General features: G+C 42.8%; 1 protein-coding gene across 1 annotated transcript in view; it reads right to left on the bottom strand.

The window, feature by feature from the left end:
* The window catches only part of ATP8A2 (ATPase phospholipid transporting 8A2), a 649217-nt gene that overhangs the window by 569931 nt on the left and 51602 nt on the right, over positions 1–27684 (bottom strand). The window lies entirely within an intron of this gene.

Here is a 27684-nt window from a genome sequence, read left to right as displayed (position 1 = left end):
CCATGTGTAGTTTGTTTTTCAAAATTGCATTTCTATTTGATCATTGTGAAGTGTGACCCATTCACGTTACATACTTAGAGCAGCAGTTGTCTCACCTCCCACATTACCTTTATCTAAAATTAACTTACTATCCTTCTTTCTTTCTCACTTTGTAAGACAGAGTTTCTATTATTTATGAAGCACTCAAGGGAGGAAAAATCCAATAAAGCTCATGTTTACCCTTCGCCGTATCCCAAGGAAATGGCAATACTTTTTCCTCGGAGACTTTTCCAGTTAAAGTAAATATAAAATTCCATCTGAAGTGAAGATTAATCACCAGGGGTTGCTATCACTTCAAACTCAACTTTTATTCAGTAGGTTTCATCTGCTATACGTAATAGCACAACAAGAAACATAATCCATCTCATAGTTATAAGGATGAAATTAAACTGTAAAAAGACAAACTTCGTCTATTGAATTTGGCCATGATTTCTTAGATATGACACAAAAGGCACAGTCAACAAAAGAAAAACAGACAAATTGGACTTCATCAAAGTTCAAAAAATTGTGCATCTATTAACACTATTAACAGAGGAAAAAGGCAACCACAGAATGGGAGAAAATTTTGCAAATCCCACATCTAATAAAGGATTAATATCTAGACTATACAGAGAACTCCTAAAAAGTAACAACAACAACAAATTGACAGAGTCTTGTGCTGTCACAATACTTGAATGGTCAAAGGTTTCACAGTAGATTTTAAAGTGGGCAAAGGACTTGCACAGATATTTTTCCAAAGAAGATATGCAAGTAAATGGCCAAAAAGCACAGGAAAAGATGCTCAACATGAACTAATAATCAGGGAAATGCAAGCCAAAACTACAATGAGACACCACCTCACACCCACAGCACTTTGGGAAGCCGAGGCTGGAGGATCACTTGAGCCTAGGAGTTCAAGAACAGCCTGGACAACAGAGCAAGACTCCTCCCAACTCTACAAAAAAAAATTATTTTAATTAGGCAGGTATGGTGGTGTGCACCTGTAGTCTGAGCTCCTCAGAAGGCTGAGGCGGGGAGATCACATGAGCCCGGGAGTTTGAGGCTGCAGCGAGTTATAATTGCACCACTGCACTTCAACGTGGGTGACAGAGCCAAGACTCTGTCAAAAAGAAAAAACAAACAGAAAATAACAAGTGTTGTGTAGGATGTGGTGAGAGTGGAACCTTTGTGCACTGTTGGTGGAAATATAAAATGGTGCAGCTGCTATGGAAAACAGTATGGCAGTTCCTTAAAAAATTAAAAGTAGGCTGGGTGCGGTGGCTCACGCCTGTATTCCCAGCACGTTGGGAGGCTGAGGCGGGTAGATCACAAGGTCAGGTGATCGAGACCAACCTGGCTAACACGGTGAAACCCCGTCTCTACTAAAAATACAAAAAATTAGCCGGGCGTGGTGACAGGCGCCTATAGCCCCAGCTACTCGGGAGGCTGAGGCAGGAGAATGGTGTGAACCCAGGAAGAGGAGGTTGCAGTGAGCCGAGACACTGCACTCCAGCCTGGGCGACAGAGCGAAACTCCGTCTCAAAAAAAGAAAAAATAATTAAAAATAGAGTTATTATCTGATCCAACAATTTCACTTCTGAGTATATATGTACCCAAAAGAATTGAAAGCAGGGTTCAAAGATGTATTTGTACACCCACATTTACAGCAGCAGTATTCACAGCAGCTACAACGTGGAAGCAACCCAGGCTGCTCTGCTCATCCACGGATAAATGGAAAAGCAAAATGTGGTCTATGCATGCAATGAAACATTATTCAGCCTGAAAAGGAAGGAAATTCTGACACACGCTTCCACATGGAAGAAGCTTGAGGACATTGTGCTAAGTGAAATAAGCAAAACGTGATGCCACTTATAAGAGGTACTTAGAGTAGTCAAAATCTTAGAGACAGAAAGTGGAATTCTGGTTGGCAAGGCCTGGTTTTGGTTTTACGAATGAAAAAAGTCCTGGAGATGGATGGTGGTGATAGTTACACGACAATGGGAATGTACTTAATTCCACTGAACTGTATACCTAAAAATGAGGAGACAGTAAATTCTATGTTATGTGTATTTTACTGTAATAAAAAATTGAGGAAAAAGCAAACAGTCTAATTGTTGAAATAAGGTATATATGCAAAGCAGGATGTTGTAGGGTTGGGTGTTTGTTTACTATGGCAATTTTCCTGGAAATACAATAATGTTTATTTAAAAGTATGTCTAAAAGAATCATAATTTGTATCTAGATTGCAAAAACCTGAACCCCAAGTTATAGGTAGGTTGATAAATGAATGGAGAGACCAGGAGAAGCTCAGAACGGTCAAGTATTTCACAGTCGACGCCGCGCTGACTGCCCCAAGCCTTCCCCTCATGACATGGATTTGATATAAATCACTGTCAGTTCTTCTGTGCTCAGGTCTGTGACATTGTTGTTCCAACTGTAAGGCTGGGACAAAAGCATTCAGTTGCCAAAATGAATACATCCTGACACATAGTGCTTTAGATTTTTCTCCTAACTAGAGTTTTCATCAGTTATAACTTTCACCAAGTACAAGTTGTTGCCCAGAAATTCAGAATTCCATTCATGTTCTTTGGATTTCTATACTTTAGCAGCCATTTCACCACTGTTCTAAGCTGCAAGAGCAAATTAAATATCTAACAAAAATTAAGCATGATATTTAAACTGAAATAAATAACCTGAAAACCAATTGGGGGAGAGAAAAAGTAATTTTAAGGTAACAGAAACATCCTGATCCCCAATTAGGAGCTTATAGTTTTGGGCTTATAGTTTTCCTTCTGATGACACCTGAGGCAGAGAAGATATTCCAAGACCACAGAATACTATTAGAACATATTCACAGATAATTGCTGGATTTCCCGCGTCTACATATCATTTAATCATTTTAAGTATTCATCTAAATAATTTTAACACAAAAAGCTTTTTCAAGGGTCTCAACATATTGAAAATATATCTGGCTAACAATTACAAACTGAAAAAACTCCATAAATAATCATCAAGGCTGTTTTTGCTTTATTCTAAGCTATATGACCTGTAATCCATATCTAGAAGGCATCAGATTGCAAAATCGTTAGCTCAAAAAAATCACTGCTTGTCACATTGTCCTCTTTCACCCATGCCTTGGGTAGACTGCATCTATATTTTTTGAAAACTCTGTAGACGTGTCCATTACCTATGGAGCAATATCTTCTCCAGCCACAGGTGAGAGGCATGGTGTTCAGTCCTTTACATCCATTACATGAAGACAAAGCAGCAGTGACGTTTCTAAGTATTAAGAGAGCTCAAGGCTGATCCTTGATAATCTGGGGGAATTATATTATGCCCTGAGACTGTCCTGTTCTAATTCACCTGGCAGAGCTCTTGAGTACAAGTAATGTAGGATGGATGGTAGAGAGTTATACAGGACGAGCGGGAGCAATGTTTCATGGTAGTGGGAGGGGAGACTTTCACCTACCAAATCAGCAAAGGAAAAGGGGAAAGGAAGAATAACCCTCAGTGGTATATCCTGACACACTACAGAACAATTTCGAAACTAATGAGACCTCTCCTTGGCTTGCTCACTTTCCCAGTGACACCGGATGATTCATTCCTAGAGCCTGTGAGAAAATGACTGGGGAGAACCAGCTCCAAGAGCCAGGCTTCCCCAGCATCTGTGTAGGGCTCTTTCTGCTGACCTGCATCTTTGTGCACGATTAAGTTACGCCAGCACTAGCACCCCCTCCAGACCATTTAAGAAGAAGGACAAATGGGTGGCACGGGTACCCCTCAGAACTTCTCCCTTGTTAACCTTCTCTCATAAAATGACCTTTGGATTTTAATATTCAAACTTCTTAGACTGCAATGACCTCTCAATATGATAACTTTCAGTTGACATTTAATTTTTTTATTTTGTATTGTTTATTTTTTTTTAGAGACAGGGTTTTGCTCTACTGCCCAGGCTGGAGTACAGTGGCACAGTCATAGTTTACCATAACCACAAACTCCTCGGCCCAAACAATCCTCCTGCCTCAGCCTCCCGAGTAGCTGGGGACTACAGGTGCACACCATCATGACCAGCTAATTTTTGAAAAAATTAGAGACAAAGTCTCACAACGTTTCCCAGGCTGATCTCGAACTTCTGGGCTCAAGCGATCCTCCTGCCCTTGGCCTCTCAGAGCACTGGGATTACAGGCATGAGCCGCCGTGCCTGGCCTTGGTTAACACTGACAAAGAAAACATACATAAGTCCCCAAACTCAGTACGTTTAACAAAACCATATGCGGCAAATGTGTCTAGTTAAAACCAACAAAACAAGTGGTAGAAAGTTTTAAAAGCCTGACAAGCAGCAAGCAGGTACGCAAAGGCGATGACATACGTTATCTCTGAACGTGACGGCAAAATAACAGCCTCTTTTTTTCATTGAAAATGCCCTAATAGAGTCTGGAGGCCCCAAACAAAGACATTTATGGAGATTTACAGGAGGGTGAGCAAAGCTCCATGATGTCCTTTTTTTCATCCTGAAGCATTTCCTGCCTCCCAGGAAGATTTCAGGCGCTTCCCTATTAGGGAGACCCTGCAGGCACCAAGGCCACCAGCCTGGCTTAACGCCCCTGAGTTGAAACACTGGCAGGAACTGCCCCGAGCTGCCCTTGCCAGGTCCTACGGCACGCCCCAGGCAGCCTGTCTAGGTTTTCTTCAGGGATGTTGTGGGGGATGTGGTCCTGTATCACAGCACCTTTTTGGATTCCTAAGGGAGAAGTTCGATACTGGGCTCAGTATCAGAAACAGCTCGATGTCTCTGGAGCAGAATTTATCTCCTCTAATGGACACTAATTCTCGTGAGGGATCATGCCTCCTTTCCACTTTGAATTCTTAAATGGTCTGAGCCAAATATACTCTCTCTGACCTCTGATTTTGTCTTCCTTTCTTTTACTCCTATTTTCTCTTATCCTTTGTTTTCTCATTTATTTTCATTTATGACACACTGTGTCACATAGATATATGGGGTAAAAAATTCTACCACAAAAAAGGTCTAGAGTGAGATAAAATAAAACAATAAGTAACAGAGAAATAAAAACCCAGCCAACTAGGCTGAATTTACTAACAAACTTGGTTCAAAGCTGGGAGATGGAGATTGTGTGTTCTTTCTCTTTTCTTTTCTTCTTATCTCTTTTTTGTTTTTGTTTTTGTTTTTTGGAGACAGGATCTTGCTCTGCTGCCCAGGCTGGAGTGCGCTGGTGCAACCATAGCTCATTGTAGCCTCCAAATCCTGGTCTCAAGTGAACTGCCCACCTCAGCCTCCCGAGTAGCTAGGACTACAGGTGCACACCGCCATGCCAAGCTAATTTTTGTATTTGTTGTGGAGATGCAGGTCTCTGTTGCTCAGGCTCATCTAAACTCCTGGCCTCAAGCAGTCCTCCCTCCTTGGCCTCTCAAAGTGCTGGGATTGCAAGAGTGAGCCACGGTGTCCAGCAAAGATTACATTTGCTAACTCATCTTTTACTGTCTTTGATCTTTTGTAGAAAGTGAAAATCCTTCTACGGAAATCATCATGAAAGGTTGATAATATATTTTAAAGCTTTTTTGAAAATAAGAGAAGGCGGTTTTTAGATGTAGGCTCTTCTCTGACATTCACTAGACGTCTCTGGCTTGTCAACCTCCTACCCAGACCCTCCCTCATTTCTCATCTGCCCTCATGGTTGAACTATCTCACAATTAAAAATCAACTAAAGGTCACAGAATGCCCTAAAGACATTCACGGATTTAAGACTTTCAAACAATACAAACACAATAAAAATAATTATGAACATGGTTCATAATTAGAAAAAGGCTAAAAGGGAAACGGTTGTCTTCTGAAAGTTGTTTTCTAAAGCCTGAATAAATAAGGCTACCTTATCTAATCATCAACATATAGTATTATATCTAAATTAGAGGTTGCCCAGTGGCAAAGAATCCTTTTGGGAATTATAAAGATTCCAGAATATCAATTTGTTTAAAACTTGTCTGACTCCTTCTCCAAAACAATATATACACCCTCTCACCCTTTCTCCCTACCTATTCTTTAGACTTCAGATAAAGCAGGAGCTTCCCTTAACATATTTTCTTTAAAATCCATTTGTAACACTGACTCCAAAAGATACATGACTCTTTAATTCTGTTTGATGGTAAGGTGTTACCATCAAGAATCTTTTAGAAACGCTAAATACAATGTCCAGTAATACCAGGAAAAGCTTTATTTTAAAAATAGTCTTATTGATTTTATTTACGCCGATTTCCTGAACCTACCGCAGCTTCAAAAGCTTTGACAACTGACTTTATGTAAGAATTTTGATCTGTTGAAAAGTCATCAGATTTCTTAGCATGAACATATCCCTGGAGGAGGCGGGAGCAAAATATGGAAACATTAAAGTTTCGATTAAAGTAGCAATGTCAAGACCATGGAAACCTTGTTCCGAATCCATCGACTGATTAATTCTGAATCTGACTGAGAAGGTTATGGGCACACCTTCCAAGTCATCTTGGAATTTGACTTCAGGCATCTTTGAAAGCTCTGGTGCTAAGATGAAGTATTCCAAATAACCTCATTAAAAAGTGGGCAAAGAACATGAACAGAAACTTCTCAAAAGAAGACATATAAGCAGCCAACAACCGTATGAAAAAATGCTCATTATCACTAATCAGAGAAATGCAAATCAAAACCAGAATAAGATACAATCTCACACAATAGTCAGAATAGCTATTACTAAAGAGTCAAAAAACAGCCAGGCATGGTGGCTCACTCCTATAATTCCAGCACTTTGGGAAGCCGAGGCTGGCAGGTCACTTGAGCTTAGGAATTAAAGACCAACCTAGGCAACACGATGAAACCTCATCTCTACAAAAAATACAAAAATTAGCTGGGCGTGGTGGTGGGCACCTGTAGTACCAGCTACTCAGGAAGCTGAGGTGGGTGGATCACCTAAGCCTGGGAGGTCGAGGCTGCAGTGGAGCTGTGATCATGCCACTGGACTCCAGCCTGGGTGGCAGAGTGAGACTCTGTTTAAAAAAAAAAGAAAAAAAAAACTGTCAAAAACCAACAGATATTGGCAAGGCTGCAGAAAAACGAGGGTGCTTATACACTGCTGGTGTGTAAATTAGTTCATGAATGTAAATTAGTTCAGCCACTATGGAAAGCAGTTTGGAGATTTCTCAAACAGCTTAAAACAGAACTACCATTCAACCCAACAATCCCATTAGTGAGTATATACCCAAAGGAAAAGAAATCGTTCTACCAAACAGACACATGCACACTTATTTATCACAGCACTATTGACAATAGCAAAGACGTGGAATCAACCTAAACGCCCATCAATGGTGGCCTGGGTAAAGAAAAGGTGATACATATACACCATGGAATACTACGGAGCCATAAAAAATAATGAGATAATGTCCTTTGCAGCAACACGGATGCAGCTGGAGGCCCTTATCTGAAGTGAATTAACCAGGAACAGAAAACCAATTACCATACCTTCTCATTTATAAAGGAGAGCTAAACACTGAGTACACGTGGACATAAAGATGGGAGCAATGGATACTGGGGACTGCTGGATGGGGGATGGGGTAGGGGCTGAGGGACTGCCTACTGGGTGCTGCTGTGCTCACTGTCTGGGTAACAGGATTATCTATACCCCAAACCTCAGCTTCACACAGTGTCCCCATGTGACAGACCTGCACATGTAACCCCTGAGGTTAAAATAAAAGTTGAAATTCTTTTTTTAAAATAAAAAATAAAAGTAAAATCTATTAACAAGTCAAAAAAATTAAAAAGATGAAGCTTTATGGCTACAACTCAATAAAAAGATTGCCAGTGGCTTAAATTTAGTCCAAAAGACACACACACGCACGCTGCTTTTTCTTAACTGTGCAAAATTTTTCATAAGATCATTTTAGTCTACAGTTTAAAATAAAATTTAGGGAAGCATAAATAAGATCCTTCTTCCATGATTGCTCCTAAAATTAATAGTCTACATTATATTTTCCTTATGCAGGCCTCTTGAAGAAGAGCAGGGACATAAATCAATATAATACAATAAGTGGAGGAAAAAAACCACAAGATCCCTTAACTGTGCAAACAAGGCAAAAGAAAAGAAAAGAAAAGAAAAAGAACAACAAGTAAAACCCAATAAAAACCAAGAGGTAACATATGCCATCAATTCCAGTGACATTTACACCCAAGAAGTACTATATCGCACTTGAAGCTAGATGATTCCAGAAGAAAGAACCTACGAAGATTATGTTGATAAAAACAAAACTTGAGCTTTAATGGCTTTCTCTCCCTGCAGATATAGCCCACATCATTTAATTGATTGTATACTTAAAGATTTCCAGCTGGGCGCGGTAGCTCACGCCTGTAATCTCAGCACTTTGGGAGGCTGAGGCAGGCAGATCACGAGGTCAGGAGTTCAAGACCACCCTAACCAACATGGTGAAACCCCTTCTCTACTAAAAATACAAAAATTAGCCAGGTATGGCAGTGGGTGACTGTAATCCCAGCTACTTGGGAGGTTGAGGCAGGAGAATCACTTAAAACCGGGAGGTGGAGGTTGCAGTGAGCTGAGATCATGCCACCGCACTCCAGCCTGGGCAAAAGAGCAAACTCCGTCTCAAAAAAAAAAAAAAAAAGGTTTCCTATGCCCAGGAACTCCTAGAGTTTGGAATCAGTCTCCACCAGATGAACACATAAGAACTCAAGGTGCCCCAGCAAGGAATGGGTGCACAGATCCCAAGAAGAGCAGAGGGCAAGAAGCACTTGTGTGGTTTCTTTCTCATTAATGCCATCATCACGCAGGGATGAGACAAGATGAGATGTAAAATGCTACACAAGCCATACTTGCATCAGCAATGCAGTGATATGTCCGTACCAACAGAACACGTGCACGCTGGAGAAAATACCAAGTATGCAGCAAGCCTATTTGCACGTCATACCCCTTACAGCATGTGGTGCAAAACTGAAAAAAGAGTGAGAGACAAGTCATCAATAAAATGCACGGGGCTGGGTGCTGAGGAACATAGGGGAAAATAAAAAAGAATGGTATTTTAATTCTGTGATGGGGCAGTTACTGTGCTTGAAAAGAAAGTGACGCCATGCACAGTGGTTCATGCCTGTAATCCCAGCACTTTGGAAGGCCGAGGCAGGTGGATCACTTGAGGCCAGGAGTTCGAGACCAGACTGGCCAACATGGCAAAACCCTCTACTAAAAATACAAAAATTAGCCAGGTGTGGTGACACACGCCTGTAATCTCAGCTACTCGGATGGCTGAGGCACGAGAAACACTTGAACCCGGGAGGCAGAGGTTGCAGTGAGCCAAGGTCACACCTTTGCACTCCAACCTGGGCAACACAGAGAGACACTGTCTCAAAAAAAAAAAAAAAGTGGATAAGAAAAAGAGGCTCATGCACCTTAGGCAGTGAGCCCAGGTATGAGTCCTGAATAAATGACAAACTGGGTCAGTGTCCTGAACGCAACCTACAGGCACCAAGAGCCTCAGTGCTGGCCATCTCTGAAGCATTCCTTGCACCACAGAGGGGCTGACCAACCTTCCCTTCCGCTCCCATCAAGCATGAGATTTCTTCTTTTTTAGATTCGGGAGTGCATGTGCTTGTCTGTTACACAGGTATATTGCATCCTGGTAGGGACTGGGTTTCTAGTATCACCATTACCCAAATAGTAAACATTGTACTTGACAGGTCATCTCTCAAGCCTCAGCACTCCCACTCTTCTGGGGGCCCCAGTATCTATTATCTCCATCGCTATGTCCATGAGTACCCACTGTTTAGTTCCCGCTTGTCAGTGAGAACACTCAGTAGTTTCTGTTTCTGAGTTAGTTTGCTTAGGATAACGGTTTCCAGCTCCATCCACGTTGCTGCAGAGGACATGATTTCATTCCCTTTTCTGGCTGTGTAGTATTCCACGGTGTATATCTACCTCATTTCCTTTTCCAGTCAACCGTTGATGGGTACTCAGGTTGGTTCTATGACACTGCCATTGTGAACAGAAGCATGTGATTTCTCATGCAGGGTAGTTCTGTGTGGAATTAAGCATTTCATCTGAAACACAAGAATCATGTATGTGCACTCTACTTCCGTGTATACAAACAACACCTGAAAAACAGACCGGAGGTCGGGATCCATGGCTCACACCTGTAATCCCAACACTTTGGGAGGCTGAGGCAAGAGGATTGCTTGAGCCCAGGAGTTCAAGACCAGCCTCAGCAACAAAGCGAGACACCCGCCTCTACAGAAAATACAAAAATTAGCCAGGAGTGGCGGTGCACGCCTATAGTCCCAGCTACTTGGGAAGCTGAGGTGAGAAGATCAGTTGAGCCCAGGAATTCAAGGCTGCAGTGAGCTATGATCACACCACTACACTCCAGCCTGGAAGACAGAGAGAGAGCCTGTCTCAAAAACAAAACAAAACAAAACGAAAAGAACAGACCTGAAATGAACTTCAGGACACACCAGAGATGTGCAGAGAAAATCCGTAACACTTCCTTCTCTCCTTTCCCATCCCCTACTCATCCAGGAAGAAACCTATGGGAAAATGCCTTTGACCTGTGATCGTGGAAAGACAGAGTACCAAGGCTTAGGAACGCAGACAGACCTTGCAACAACTCAACTCCCACAGATCAGATTTAAAAGAATTAGAAGCCATTCTGCAGACTAACTCAGATTTCTCCAAACTGTGGGAAAGTACGTAAGGAGGCTCACTGATCCCCATTCCACACAGAGCCGAGAACACCCCATGTGTGGCTGTGTCTCTTTAGATAACACACACGCCGGAAAGCACCGCTCACACACTGACCCTGTCACGAACTCTGTTCTAGTAGATAGAAAACGCATGCATTGAAAAAACAGCCAGGCTCCTTGAAAGAACAACATCCACCACTTAAGAACATGTAAACACCCAGGAGTCCACCTAGTTATGCATCCTAAGGGAGCTTTTTCTGGGACTGCTTCCCTTTGAGAAGCGTAAACATGGTGGTAAACATGGTTGTATCATCTGCAGAAAAAAAAAAAATGACAGGAAGAAAACGAGCAGGCTAGATGCTTGCAGCAATTCACGGAACATCACAAAACTGGGGGGCCCCTGCCTAGGAGCTCCGAGCCCTCTGACCAGCCCACAAGCACGTGATAAGACACATCCCTAGGATTTTGGTAGAAACCATCAAAGCCCCCAAACTAAAGAAGTCAGGGTTCACACCAGAAGAAAACGCTCTCTCTGTGTTTATGCAAATCTAAAGATCCCCAGGGAAGAAACGTCACCTGACATGCAGTGGCTGGGGTTTCTGTTCTATGCCAGGGTCCTCAGAGACATCCTATTCTCTAGGGGAGCACTGTAGATGAGGCACAAAAGTTGTCTTTGGGCCATGAGCACCCAAGCACGTGGACACACGAGGACCTCCGAGGCAAACTGGCAAAATCCCCAGTGGCATCTCTGCCCTGGCTCCTGGGCTGAGTGAGGTGGGCTCATACCAGCTACCATAGCGTTCTTCATGCACAAATCAGGCCCCAGATCTTCAAAATGAAAACATTAAAAAGCAGTTATGGTCAGGAATTGATGCATGGATAAACAAAATGTGGGATATCTGTGAAATGGAATATTATTCAGCAGTAAATAAAAGAATAAGGTTCCAATTCAAGCTACTACACAGATGGTCCCTGAAAATATTGTACTAAGTAAAAGAAACCAAACACAAAGGCCACATACCACATGACTCAGTTTAAAGGAAATGCCCAGAACAGGCAAATCCTCAGAGACAGACAGTTGATTAGTGATTTCCAGGAGCTGGGAGACGGGGAGAAGGGGAGTGACTACTAACAGGTATGGAGTTATTTTGGGGGGTGAGGAAAATGTTCTGGAATTAGATAATTGTGATGGCTGCACGACTTTGTGAATACACTAAAATGAATTTAATGGATGTAATTTATAGCTCAGTAAACAAAAAATAATAATTCCTGTATTTTTCTGTATATAGCTTATATTTTAATCATGAGGTAAGCTTTAAAAAATAATACAAGCCCATACTTTACAGAGAAGCAATTCATGTTTATTTTTTCACATTTAAAAAAAAAGTTTGTTAGAAGAAATCAAGCTAGTACTAGAACTGGATAATCTCAAATTGTTTTCCGGAGCTCAGGGGAGAGAAAATCAATTCCCATTCCATCGTAATTGTATGAGATTTTTCCCCCTGAAGTAAAAGTCACTATTAGAATTCATCAATTGAAATCTGTTTACAGAAAGCATATATACTTAACAATGTTGAGGTTTTCTAATCCATTCAAAGGCTATGTTATCAAAATAACCAGAAGACAGACTATATACACACACTCATTGTGTGTGTGTGTGTATATATATATATGTATATGTGTGTGTGTGCGCGTGTGTGTGTGTGTGTTTTAGGAAGGAATAGCCACTTAAACAAGGAGTGACAATATTAACTAGTTTCTTCCCGTGACTTAAAATCATGCCTAAGAGCCCACTATAAACTATCCCCTCAGCTGAGGGCGGTGGCTCATGCCTGTAATCCCAAAACTTTGGGAGGCCGAGGTGGGTGGATCATCTGAGGTCAGGAGTTCGAGACCAGCCTTACCAAAATGGTGAAACCCTGTCTCTACTAAAAATAAAAAATTTGCTGGGCATGGTGGTGGGCGCCTGTAATCCCAGCTACTCAGGAGGCTGAGGTAGGAGAATCGCCTGAACCCAGGAGGTGGAGGCTACAGTGAGCTGAGATTTCGCCGCTTCACTCCAGTCTGGGCAACAGAGTGAGACTATGTCTCAAAAAACAAAAACAAAACAAAACAAAAAACAATAACAAGAAAACCTACCCTGTCGTTTGCCTCTCAAAACATCTCAAACTGTCCTCTAGTCTGATCATTATTCATTCCTCAGTCGCCTACGGGGGCCTCCTGCTACCATCTTCTGAAATTGCTCTGCCGAGAGCAATGGCAAGTCTTTGCCAAATCCAGCCGTGCACAAGCACTCCGGCTCCTACGAAACTCCTGCAGCATTTGGCATCCCCCATTCTTGCAGCAATCCCTACTTGGGCTTCTAGGAATTCCCGCTGTGGTTGTTGCCTTCCTGTCCCTCCACACAGGCTCCCCCATGTCCATTCCTTACCGGACACCCCCCACAGTTGCATTGGAGCCCCCTGCTCCGGCTGCACGTTCGCCCAAGGTCACAGCCTCCTTTTCTGAGGTAGGCTGCGGCCTGGACCCTCTCAGGGACCCGAGCCCATGTTTATAGCTGTTTACTAGACATCTCCCCCTGGAGGTCCTGCCTGCGTCTCCAGCTTTCTAAAACTGGAATGGGATTGTTCACCTTTCAGCAAACCTACCATGTATCTAAGGGCTCAAAACCCAAACATCACAGCCAGGACTGATTTTCTCCCTCCGGGATAACTGGCTCCTAAACCTTCCTGGTTTCCCTGCCAAACTGTCTAAGAGCCCAACCCCTCCTCAACATCCCCACAGCCATCCCTCTCCTCCAGCCTCATCTCCCAGCCTGGACCACTGCACCCTGCTGATTCCTGCTCAGGCCACCTCCCTGTCACCAATGCCTTACGCCTGGCTCCAAGCCCTGGAGAGGGCTCCCTGCCCAATGCCGTGGCCTCCTCCTGGCCCACACGAGGATGCCTAAATGCCTCAGCGACCAGACAAGGCCCTTCCAAGCCGGGCTCAAAGGGACATCTACTGCCTCCTCAAATAGCAACTTCCCCCAAGCTTGTGAGGAATGTGTATCTCCCCATTGGGACCCAGTGCCTGCGGAACCACAGGGTTTCCCACACGTTACGCAGCAGTCTATTAAGGTGACTCATTTCTTTAATAATTAATACATTTGAAAGGGAAACATTCAAGAATATAAATGAGTGCAGCATGAAGAACTATCCCACTCCACCCACCCAGCCATCCAGCTGCCCGTTTTCCTCCTTGGGGAGAATGGGGTGAATTCCCCAGATTTGGGAGAGTCCTTCCAAAAAGTTAACACGCAGTATTTATTACTTCTTTTTTTTTTTTTTTAGATGGAGTCACACTGTTGTGGGCCCAGGCTGGAGTGCAATGGCTCAATCTCGGCTCACTGCAACCTCTGCATCCCAAGTTCCAGCAATTCTCCTGCCTCAGTCTCCCAAGTTGCTGAGATTACAGATATTCGCCACCGCACCGGGCTAATTTTTTTGTATTTTTAGTAGAGACAAGGTTTCACCATGTTGGCCAGGCTGGTCTCGAACTCGTGACCTCAAGTGATCCAACCGCCTCGGCCTCCCAAAGTGCTGGGATTACAGGGATGAGCCACTGTGCCCGGCCACTAGATTATTTCTTTAGACTGAACTCTCTTCTTCCCCTGGTATGGCAGGGAGCACTCACTACCTCTTAAGAACCTTCAGTCTCCCTTTCCATAGCCTGGAGCAGTGTCACCGGCTGCCTAGCTGGGGGCATTTCCCAGACCTGTTCTGGGGTCATGCTATGAGCTCTTGCTAAGGGGACTTGAGCAGAAGTGACACATGTCCAGGCTGGGCCATCAAGCTTTTGTGCTGCCTCTACTTCTCTCCCTTTTTCTCCAGCTGATGCATAGAAATGAGGTAACATTGGAAGGACCCTGGGGTCCCAAATCCTGCTTGCAAGTGGGCTGTCTGCTGAGCCATTCTATGAGCAACATGTAACGCTGCTGTGTTTGAACCATTATGTACTTGGGGGTTTGTTATACGTGCAAGCATTGCCCCAACAAACACACACCTTGCCACCTCCTCACACTTAAAACACACTTAAGTCGGACATGCCCTCCTCTCGGAGGCTCCTCTTGACTCCTACAGGGAAGCTGAGACAATGCTCCCCGTGGTCCCACAGCACTTTGTTCATATCTTTAAATATCACACCCAGGGGTTTAAGTGCCATTCACCTGTTTCTATGTCTGTTTCCCACAATAGACTAAGATCTCAAGGAGTAGACACTATGGCTCATCCTCGAACCCAGCACATCTAGCGTTCGGTGCTCAATTCACATTTACTGGAAGAGCAAGTCACCAAGAAGTAGTGGACAGTGTTGTAATGGTGGCGCCAAGTGCACAGAACTCTGTAGGAAGTAAGGATTGGAAACTGAGGCATGATTCATAAATATTTTTGTCACATGACCAGTTAAATTTGCCTACTTCTTTTTTATAAGTTTTAATTTTGTTAATTAATAGACTTTTTTTTGAGACAGGGTCTTACTCTGTCACCCAGGCTGAAGTGCAGTGGTACAATCACAGCTGACCGCAGCCGCAACCTCCCACGTTCAAGCGATCCTCCCACCTAAGGCTGATGAGTAGCTGGGACTACAGGCGCACATTACCATGTCTGGCTAATTTTTGTAATTTACTTTGTAGAGATGGAGTTTTGCCATGTTGCCAAGGACTAGGCTGAAGTGATCTGTTCTCCTCAGTCCCTCAAGTGCTGGGATTACAGGCATGAGCCACCGCACCCGGCCGACTTGCTTTTTTTCTTTTTTTTTTTGAGACAGAGCCTTACTCTGTTGCCAGGATGGAGTGCAGTGGCTCGATCTCGGCTCACTACAACCTCCACCTCCCAGGTTCAAGCGATTCTCCTGCCTCAGCCTCCCAAGTAGCTGGGACTACTGGCACGTGCCACCATGCCCAACTAATGTTTGTATTTTAGTAGAGATGGGGTTTCACCATGTTGGCCAGCATGGTCTCAATCTCTTGACCTCATGTTCTGCCCACCTCGGCCTCCCAAAGTGCTGGGATTACAGGCATGAGCCACTGTGCTCAGCAGTTTGTTTGTTTTTTTTAGAGAAATTTTAGGTTCCCAGAAAAATGAGCAGTAAGTGTAGAGGAGTGGTTGCCAACCTTTTTGGCACCAGCAACCAGTTTCATGGAAGACAATTTTCCAATGGCCTGGGGGTAGAGGGATAGTTTCAGGATGATTCAAGCACATTACATTTATTGTGCACCTTATTTCTATTATGATTACATTGTGATATATAATGAAGTAATTATACAAATCACCATAATGTAGAATCAGGGGTGATGGGAGACAGTGACAGATCATCAGGCATTAGATTTTCATAAGGAGCACGCAACCTAGATCCCTCGAATGCACAGTCTAATGCTGCCGCTGATCTGACAGGTGGTGGAGCTCAGGCAGTAATGGGGAGCTACGGGGAGTGGCTGTAAATACAGATAAAGCTTCACTTGCTAGCTCACCCACTGCTCACCTCCTGCTCTGCAGCCTGGTTTCTATGTTGGGGAAACCCCTGGTGTAGAGAGTTCCCACATACTCCCTCACACCCCCTCTGGCTTTCCCCCTTTATTAACATCTTGCGCTGGTGTTTTACATTTGTTACAAGTGATGAGCTGATACTGATTTTTTATTTTTACTATTATTATTATTATTATTATTATTATTATTATTATTATTTTCCAAGAGGGAGTCTGGCTCTGTCGCCCAGGCTGGAGTGCAGTGGACCGATCTCAGCTCACTGCAACCTCTGCCTCCCGGATTCAATCGATTCTCCTCTCTCAGTCTCCCGAGTAGCTGGGATTACAGGCATGTACCACCATGCCCAGCTAATTTTTTTTATATTTTTGGTAGAGACAGGGCTTCACCATGTTGGCCAGGCTGGTCTCGAACTCCTGACCTCAGGTGATCCACATGCCTCAGCCACCCAAAGTGCTAGGATTACAGGCGTGAGCCACTGTGCCCAGCCCTGATACATTATCATTAACTAAAGTCCACAGTTGGCATTAGGGTTCACTCTGTGTTGTACAGGCTATGGTCTGGACAAGTGTACGATGATATGTAGCCACCATAATGGTACCACACAGAGTAGTTCCACTGCCCTCAAAATCCTCCATGCTTGATATAGTTTGGACATTTGTCCCCTCAAATCTCATGTTGAAATACAATCCCCAGTGTTGGAGGTGGGGCCTGGTGGGAAGTCTTTGGGTCTGAGGGTGTGGATCCCTCATGGCTTGGTGCTGCCCTCATGCTAATGAGTGAGTTCATGGAAAACTAGTCATTTAAAAGTATGTGGCGCCTCCCCCACCACGCTGTCGCTTGCTCCTACTCTTGTCATGTGAGGGGCAAGCTCCTGCCCCTCCCTCTGCCATGAGTCACAGCTCCCTGAGGCCTCACCAGAAGCAGATGCTGGCACCACGCTTCTAGTACTGTGTGCGGATCTGTGAGCCAGTTAAACCTCTTTTCTCTGTAAATTACCCAGTCTCAGGTATTTCTTTATAGCAACACCAGAACAGCCTAACACAATGCTCCACCCATTCATCTCTCCCTCCACCAACCCCCAACAAGCACTGCTCTTTCTACAGTCTTCATGGTGTTGCTTTTTGCAAGATGCCCTTCAGTAGGTGAATGGATAAACAAACTATCATCCATCCATCCATCCAAGAAGTACTAGTCCACAATAAAAAGACTGAGCTATCAAGCAATGAAAAGACATAGGGGAACCTTAAACGCATAGTGCTGAGTGAAAGAAGCCAACCTGAAAAGCCTGCATACTGCACGATTTCAAATGTATGACATCTTGCAAGTACTAGAGATCTAGGACTAGAAGCGGATGTTGTTTCCTAGTTAATTTTTTTCAGGTGGTGGGGAGTGCTGGGAGGAACTTCTAGCATTAAAAATAGGAGCAAATTGATCTTGAGCAGTAGTTGGAGGCACTTAAAAAGCAAAATGTATATTCAAAACACAGCACTAATGGAACCCAAGTGCTCTAACGATAGTATAAGAAAAGAGGGAAATGTGCTGAGACTTACACACAGAGTACATATTTCAGGGTGTGTACCTCAGTCCATTTCTTCATTTTTAAGGGATGTACCATGTCATTACCTCTTTGAAAACCACTAGTAGCTAGAAAACAAAATGAATCTCCACTGTCATCACTGAAATGCACATGATCTATCAGGAAAACTTGCGGGAAACATCTTTAATGACATAAATCAAGCCATCTTTATGTATTTATTTATCTGAGACCAAGTTTTGCTCTTGTTGCCCAGGCTGGAGTGCAATGGTGCAATCTCGGCTCACTACAACCTCCGCTTCCCAGGTTCACGCCATTGGCTCAGCCTCCCAAGTAGCAGGGACTACAGGCACCCACCACCACGCCTGGCTAATTTTTGTATTTTTAGTAGAGACGGGGTTTTACCACGTCGGCCAGGCTCGTCTTGAACTCCTGACCTCAAGTGATCCTCCCACTGTGGCTTCCCAAAATGCTGGGATTATAGGCATGAGCTGCGGCGCCTGGCCAAGCCATCTTTATTGAATGGCTTAAGTGAACTTGTTTCCAAAAAGAAGTTTGGCTGAGTATTTTATCACTATGTTTCAAAGGAACCTTGTAAATATTTTAACGTGTTTTACAAGCCACTTTCTATTAAGTGTAACAGCAGTTAGACTTAAATATGTGCCTCTGACTAAGACATCCTGCTCAGAAATCCCTGCAGAGATCATGAGCAGTCCTCAGAGGAGAAAAAAAAGGAATCACCAATTAACTTCCTCCTATATTGGAAGGTGACTGGAATGCCAACTCACCTGTGTTGATGATGCGATTACAGAGAACCTAAGGCTGAAACAACACTGCCGTGTGTTAGAATGATCTGCCATGGAAGAAACGACACAAGAATGGGAAGAATGGACTTTGGGCCCAGCAGATAAGTGAAGACGTGGAATCATCACCTTCAGTCAACACGTATTTATGACAGATAATAAAAAGCATTTTATGCAGTGAGAACAGGATTCCTGGACCCTCCGCTGGGCCCAGGAAAAGATTTCTTCCCCTGATCTTGTCACAGCAGGTCCACGATCCCCTTCCCAGCTCCATTTCCCACACCAAGCCCTGCAGGACAACTCGCCTTTCTAGGACACCGTGTGCCAACAATTTCACATTGTTGATGGCCCTCCCCATCTGCCACCTGGAGAAATCTTCAAACCTGGCTCAACCCTGACCCTCTGAAATCCTCATCCTCACATCCCTCTTTAAACTTTGCCTATGCTGTTAATGGACACAACTCACCTTGTTAGGATTATTTGTGCATACCTCACTGCTGTTCACTAGCTTGTAGATTCCTTAAAGGGAAACATTTAAACTCCTTCATCTCTAAATCCCAAGTGCTTACTAGTCCTTAGTAGACCTTAAGTTATATTGTTACAAGGAACGATCTATGCCAAACATCTGATCTCCAACTAATAAAATTGACCAAGAACTTGTAAAAAGATGCTCAATTTAATAGTAGTCAGTAATATGCAAATTATAAGAATTAAACACACATTTGACATCCTTTAGATTGCACAACCTAAAAAGACTGATAATATTCATTGCTGCTTTGTCTAAGTAGAAATGGGTGCTCTCGTAGACTTATAAATACAGACTGGTACAGCTTTTAGAAAAAAAAAATCACATGAACGTGTACTACAAAATTCAAAACCCGATTCCACCCTTAGGATTCTATCATACAAAAATATTCGAAAATGTACACAAAAAATGCACATGGCCAAGGATCACTCGCAAGCTTTATAAAAGCCAGACATCCTAAACATTTATTAATGCAGATTCACTTCATTACCTTGGTACACACCTACTATGAAATGTATTATACTGCTTTAAGATAGGGTAGACATCTACAAATAAGGAAAGCTATCAAAGGTACATTAAGAGAAAAAGAAAGTTGCTACTAATGTATAATCTGATCTATTAAAAAAAAAAAAAGAAGAAGAAGGAAGGCTATGTGTGGGTAAAAAGGTCTAGAAGGAGCTCTGAAAGTGAAGCTTAAGTGACACCAGTGCCCATCTGTCCAAGAGTCAGAGTGCGGAAGTTGACGCCTTCCGTCACGACGCTGTGGTGGGGGTGCAGCAGTGAAAGAAGACGCGTGAAAGTTGTCAGAACCAAAATGGAGTCACTAATGTTAAGATAACCCTGACACACAGAGCCAGGGAGGGCCACGAAGAGAGGGTTGTCATTCATGTATGCCTGATAACAAGAACTATTACCAACAGCTGCAAAAACCACAACCATGCACAAAGGCTATCAAAACCCGACACAAAAAAATACTTTTGTAAGGACATTTGCCCCAGCAACAACCTGTGCACCCTCAGACTGGCAGCACTCTTGTCACTGATCTCTGTAGCCAAGGATAACGATTTTGAACAATTATGTAATCCTCCTCATTTTTTCCTTTAAAAACGTTGCCTTCCCTTTACCTCTCTGAATACACACACAGTTTTCACTGTGGCATGTACATTCCCATTGCAATGCCTATTTCCAAATAAACATCCTTCCTTGTAGAGAGCCTCTCTGTGTGTGTTATATAGGTTGACTCGTGTGAAGATCAAGTTCATTGTTTTCTTAAAAGCATGAATAGTAATGGGAATTTCCTATGACAATATATGCAAGCATCTTTTGGTAACTTTTTAATAAGGCTGTACTAAACGCAAAACAGGGAAGGCAAGGATGTTTATTGACAGAAGACTACAGTGATAATGGGGATCTTAACTCATTGGTCTAATGGGGACCTTTTAGAAATCTCTAAATAGAACTAGTGGAGCCTTCCAAGTGTGTGCTCTCAAACCTCACCTGTAGCCCGACATGAAGCCTTACAAACAGGTCAATGCTTTAAAAATAAACACTTAAGTAGTCTATTAAGCCAATGCTTGTGCCAAAATATATTACTGAGATCAATAATACTTGCTTTCAAAAACACCTCTGTATGTATTTACTAAGTCCTTAAGAAATTATTTATATTATTATTCTTGATTCATAACTGGTTTTGACTGTTTAAATAATACTATAGGAACAAGTCAGAAAAAAAAAAAAGAGGGGGAAATGGTATTGCTTTGTCTTTTCTGAAAACCAGAACTCAGGTTTTGAGCCCTATACCTCTTTTCATCACTTTCAGGAGCTGTTTCTCATCACCATTTCATAACCGGTGGGACTGAGGTAGGGAGGATGTAATGAGCAGATCTGTTCTAGGTACTGCATGATATGCAAAAATGCTGATGAATTTAAGAGAAGCAGGAAAAAAAAAAAAGGAAAGAAATTGAAATATCCTCAAAGGGAACTTTCATCAGATGTTGCCTTTATCAGTCCTGCCAAGCCGCGGAATTTGGCATCAAATACATAGACACGGTTGCTTCATCTGCAGCAATTTCCATGGTACCACGGAGAGCCACTGCAGGCTATAGAGACCAAACTCCACGTTTGTTTTCTTTTCTCTAGTGTCTACTTCCAGTCCTGTGCAAGTAAAAACTAATAGTTGCTCGTGTAATTTTCAAGTTTCCATATAGTTTACTTCTCTTTTAAAAGAAGAGTGCCAGGCACGGTGACTCATCCCTGTAATCCCAGTCCTTGGGAGGCTGAGGTAGGAGAATCATTTGAGCTCAAGACCAGCCTAGGCAACACAACGAGATTCTGTCTCTACGAAAATTTTTTAAAAATACCCAGGTGCGGTGGCACAGGCCTGTAGTCCTAGCTACTCGGGGGGCTGAGGTGGGAGGATGATTTGAGTCCAGAAGTTCGAGGCTACAGTGAGCTATGATCACGCCACTGCACTTGAGCCTGGGCAACAGACAGAGACCCTGACTCTAAAAAAAATTTAAAAGAGGAGAGACTACAAGTTTTAGAGAAACATGTTTAAAAATGTGAAAAGGACATTTTCTGTGTCTCACACATAGTAAAGAATGGGGCTCTGGAAGGACCTAGAAAACAAAACGTACTCCTAAGTAAGCATCTGGTTATCCACTGCAATGCTAGAACCACTACGGGAATACTCTATGCAAAATGATTTGAATCTGTGCTTTCTACGTCAAAGTGATTAGTAATATTTCTAAAGAATGTGAGCTCTCCGTTGATCCAGAGTTATATCACACTGGACACAACAGACAAAATCCTAAATACTTCATGTGCAGTCTTAGAACCTCAGTCAAAGCTCTAGAAATAAAGGGAAGGCATGGTTGAAATAAAATAACCTCAGGAAGACATCCCATGGAAGTAATTTTTTTAAAGTAGGTGGAGGTTTGTACAGAGCTGTTTATAGCCACACCAGTTAAACCTTAAGTTTGTCTTTTAATGCTTGAGCTTACTAAGAACAGAACAGAGACTTCAAATGAAACTGAACTTCTTGTGTTCAAGTTGCCTGCTTGGATATCCATTCTTACCATCAATATTCCAGAAATATTTATAGGTAACTCTCTGTGACCATGTGAATGAGAGCATTCAACTTTTTTCTTTTTTAAGTTCTGGGATACATGTGCAGGATATGCAGGCTTGTCACATAGGTAAACATGTGCATGGTGGTTTGCTGCACAGATCAACCCATCACCTAGGTATTTGGGCCTGCATGCATTATCTATTGAGAGCATTGAATTTTATAAATCAAATATGAAGCTCATTTCAATTATCACCAAAGATTTTATTTTATAGTCACCAAATTGCATCTAAAAGCCTATCTATTGTTCAATGTAATAAGCTCAAGGATGTGACATTTCCCAGAGAACAATTTTTAAAATGCTAACCAGGGAGGCACAGCCTCTTCCAAAGCCTTGTGTCTGCTCTAGCCAAAACCACTCCTGGCCACCTGGTCCCACTTCATCCTTGTCTTTGATGGCCACAGAGCCCTGCTGTGCCACCTTCCTGTCTGTATTAACCTCCTTCTGGCCAATTCATTGTAAAATGGCTCTTTTCAAATGGTTTTAAAAAAAAAATGAAGAATTTGTAAATTACAGAAAGAAATAAGTCTGAAAGGACAAGGAGGACTCCCTTTGGGCCCTCTCCCTGTCTTTCAAAATGAAATCAAAATCTGAGATGCTCCCAATCTTAAGTCTGGATACTGAGTCCGTGACTGCATTTTCCACAGAAACCCTTCAGCTCTGGGAAGATAATGTACCCATGTACATTTTTCCGTGAAGTATGTATTGTATTCCTTTCTAGAACTATTTGTCCACCTGCCTCAATTCTCTGTTCCTTTCAATTGTCAGTAGAATCAGGGTCACAACTGCCTGCACGTGCATTGTCAGAAAACATAAAGTAAGGGCCAGGGTTCTTTGCAGAGCACTCTTTCCTGACCACCTAGAGCAATGATCATCTATTCACATTGCACCACTTAATAGCCCTCGATTATATTTCACTCTCGCACTTGCTGTTTCCTAATCATTAATCTTGTATTTGCGATTTGCTATAAAGTCCCTAAAGCAAGATATTATATCAATTCTTTAGAGGCCTGCACAGAATCAACACTTGTAGTAAAACATTACAGTTGATAAGAACAAGCAAAAGCCTGACTGTTGGTTCTCAGGGGCTCTTCTCTGTTTGCATCATGGTACTTCCTGTGTTCCTGGAAACTCCACCTGCCCAGTGAACGAGTGCATTGGGCATTCGTTAAAATAGCCTAAAAATGGCATAAAAAATGCAAAACAGCATAAAAATGTATCTCCTTGTCTCAGGGTCTTCACTCCTGAAAGTCCCCAGGTCACAGAAAACTTACATTAAATGTGTATGCTTTTCTCTTATTAATCTGTCTTTTGTTACAGATAGGGGCCTTAACCATGAGCCTAGTGATGGGGGAGGAAAAGAAAGTAGATTCTACTTCCCTACAATAACAACATCAGTATTTCTCCATGTTTTAGAGGAGGATATTTGGAGTCAAGCGATTGGACCAAAGCCCCAAGGGTGCAAGTCACTGACCAAGACAAGAACTAAAGTCTCCAGGGCCAAGTGCCTGGAGTCACTGCACTCAATGATCACAATGGGAACCTAAAACTTCAGAGCAGTCAAATATCTCAGCAAGGGTATGAGGAGCTTTTCCTAAACACATGCGTGCACACACATGCACGCAGACATACACACACACATGCACACATGGCCCTGGTTCTAAGATGATTCTGATACATCCTTCTTCCCCCTCCCTTCTCTTCCTTTTTTTCCCCCTCTTCCAGCCCACTACCTTAAGGATCCCTTCATTAAAGAATGTGGTTCTGTTTCTGACAGAAAGACCCAGATGAGAAGTCTCAGAGCAACCCAACTTAGGATGAATTCTCTCTTAAACTGACTGTTAAACACAAGTACATATAGTCAAGGCAAGGAAAATTGGTGCTTCAATAGAAAATGATGAACTGTTAAACTCAGACCCTTCTGAGATATTTGATTCTAGCATTTCATTGTCTGAGCTCTGCGAATTGTGGATCTTGGAAGGCGATACAAAATCGTCCTTGTCTGTAGACATGGAAATGCTGTCGGGTGGCAGCTCAGCTCATTGCGCCCACCATACTGTGGAAGATGCCAGCTCAGCCTCTATTTGCAAATTCATTTCAATCTTCTTGATCTACAAATGCATCTGCTCTTTGGATTCTGCCTGGAATCGATTGTAACATCTTCCCACTTCTCTCTTTAACACTATGTCTATGAGAGTTATGATTTAACTTTTTGGAAAAGAAAAATATTCTTTAACATGATACGGTACTAGATCTAGAGGAGGCAGAGTAGCCTTGTCCCCAAGGAGACTACAGTTTCTCAGTGAAGGTCTGGCACTGCAAGGCTTAAAACCCTATTTGTTACCTTCTATAGGGTACTGCCATTTATCAATGGACTTTAAAAGACTGCAAGAAAACATCAGCTGATGCTGCTTTAACATAGAGCCTTTTCTTGTTCCATGCAAATATTAGGGGTATTATTACATGACAGTGGGGATCTTTTGATACAGGTTCCTGTTATTCCACGTCTGAGGGTATTTATTCATTGGGAGCTATGTCCTGGGCAGGGAGACCATGGTTCCCTAATTGCTAATGGGAGAATTAATGGGCTTCCTGAAGCAAGCCACTGAAGGAAAAGGCGGGTTGAGAGAGTCTGTTAATAAGGGAAAATGAGAGTTTATGGGACATATGGGTATGAGAAGTGTAAGAGGTAAAATCTGAAGCCTACGGCGTTAACAAGGAGACCTGGGAGCACAGTACACAGAGCACCAGTTAATTTTACTTTCAGACACTTGGGTGCCAATCAACTGACTCCACAGTAAAACTGGCTGCATATTGTGTCCATTGTATATCTGTTTATGCTTAAAAGTTTTAGTACTGACTTGAGATTTGCTGTGCATAAGTTAAGTCAATGGACATTTGGTGAACATCCCTGCTGAGGCAGGTACTGTGTAAGCACAGAGGTGCAGCCAGCAGCCTCCTGATCAGAATCATGCTATTGCTTATGAGAAATGCAGATTCCTGGGCTCCAACCCAAATATAGTGAGTCAGAAATCTCTACTGTAAACAAACTTCCAGTCCTACGCAACGAAGTTTCAGAATCACTGAGCTAGAATAATTATCCTAACGAGTCTAAATTGAACAATTGGGCTATAGAATCATCAGATTTGGAGTGTTAAAGAGGCTTTAATCCCATCTGTACCATGAAATTAGTAATATCAGACTTTCACCTGCCTCACAGGACTATTGGGATAAACAAACAGGATAATACATGCGAAAGTGTTTTGTAAGCTAATGAAGTAAAAACTTATCCAGCTGCCTTAAATTCTTTCTGAAACAAATTAGAATATGAGTCCATGAATCAATGAATCAATCAAGGAAAACTTATCCAACATCTGAGATGACAGTCCATAAATATCAGCTCATAAACGAATAGAGTTACAGATTGTCAATACAACTATCTCATCTATGGATGAAGAAGACGGAAGCCAAAATGGTAAAGAAACTGGCCAGTGTCTAGCCCAGACCAAAAAGGCAGGACTTAGAACCCAGGCATTTGGGGAAAGGGGAGAAATGTAAGTCAAATAAGTGCAAATGTTCCTGGGTAGTTAGGACCGAGCTTTGTAGAAGGTGGGGACTCAGTTACACCAACAGGCTGAAGATGAATGAAACACCTGGCTCAGCCTAAACTGGGGGAAACTAAACCACACCTGTCTCCATAAATGGCCAAGAATTAATGGGAAACTGGGGACAAAAGAAGGTCTCAGGATGCAAAGACGACAAGCAAGTGAAAAGAAAATACCTCAATACTTCATAATTACAGTTCTGATAAATGGCTTTACTTGATCTGGAATCCAGTGTTCTAAACCACCCCCTGTGGTAGCCCAAGTTGTCAACCCCATGGCAATTCCAAGCAGCAAAAGTGCTCAAGACAGTATACCACTCATCAAGAAACACAAGTCACAAGCACAAAATACGGTTTGGCTTATGGCTCCATTCAGATATCTTTACTTTGTATATGCCTCAGTATTTTCAACCCGAAAAGAAGTTGCTTTGTGCATCTCCCACGAATAAAAGAAAGTCAAAAAGCTGAACAATACCATTCAGAGGCCAATCATAAATATTAATAAAGTTAATCCTTCTGGAAGAAGTATTGACAATTTATGCTTCTCCTTGGCAATTTGTAAGGCATGTGATACAACAAACTACAGCTAATGTTTCTTGAGGGCTTTGGAATCTGTCCATTTCGAGAGGACTGGGTGGGAGGGTAATACGGGTTCTTGAATTTCCGTAAAGGAGATAAACACGCAGACATTAATGCCGTCCAGAATCGATGCACGCTGTCTGCGCTTGCTCTGAAAACACATCATCCAGGGCTCTCATCTTCTACCCCTGGTGCCAGGACTAATCCTGGAGTCTTCCAAGAGACTTTCAAGTGAAATCTATTGATAACATTTTATTTTAAATGGGGGTAGGGGTGGGAGCGGGGGAAGAGCAGCACAAACAAGTCCAATGGCAACGATAGGACAAGCCCTAGTGTCTTACCATCTGCAGGCTGCCAGTGCCCTTTCAGTCGTATGGGTTTTAACAGGAATTTTAATCACTGAAATACAGTTCTCAGATAATCCCAGTAATTCATTCCACAGATGTTTATTTTCTATAGTGGAAACAGTGAACCAAACCCAATGCCTGTCTCATGGAGGCTGCAATCTAGGGGGTAGTTGGGGGTGGACACGTGATCAATGAATGAACGTATAAAGTATTCAGTAAAGAAAAAGAGGCCAGGTGTAGTGGCTCATGCCTACTATCCCAACACTTTGGGAGTCCAAGGCAGGAGGATTGCTTGAGGCTGGAAGTTTGAGACCAGCCTAGGCAACATAGTGAAACCCCATCTCTACAAAAAATTTTAAAAATAGCCAGAGTGGCGGCGAACGCCTGTGGTCTCAACTACTTGAGAGGCTGAAGCAGGAGGATCCCTTGAGCCCAGGAGTTTGAGACTGCAGTGAGCTACAACTGGGCCTCTACACTCCAGCCTGGGTGGCAGAGCAAGATCCTGTCTCAAAAAAAAAAAAAAAAAAGATAGGGGGATAGAGAGGGACCAAGTGACTAAGAAGATCACCTTTAGATGTGGAGGCCAAGGGGGCATTTCTGAAGAGATGACATTTGATCAGATAATTGATTGAGATGAGGAAAGAAACCCAGTGAGAGAGAGAAGAGCCGAGGCCGAGACAGGGGATGTGCTCACTGCTTTTGAAGAACAGCAGGAAGCCAGCGTACGCGCGTGCAAGTCAAGAGGAAGAGACTCAGGATGTCAGTTTGGACCCAAGAGCTGGACCACAAAGAGCATTTACCCTGTTGAGCTCTGGTTTATGTCTACACAGAACTAAAAAAGCCACTTTGCGATTCAAGTGGGAGTGTCATTTGATCTGATGAAATCTTCAAAGGCTCAAT

Source organism: Theropithecus gelada, chromosome 17 (assembly GCF_003255815.1).
Source record: "Theropithecus gelada isolate Dixy chromosome 17, Tgel_1.0, whole genome shotgun sequence".
NCBI classification, from domain to species: domain Eukaryota; kingdom Metazoa; phylum Chordata; class Mammalia; order Primates; family Cercopithecidae; genus Theropithecus; species Theropithecus gelada.
The sequence above is the reverse complement of the archived record's forward strand: the minus strand, read 5'-3'. Positions and strand labels throughout refer to the sequence as shown.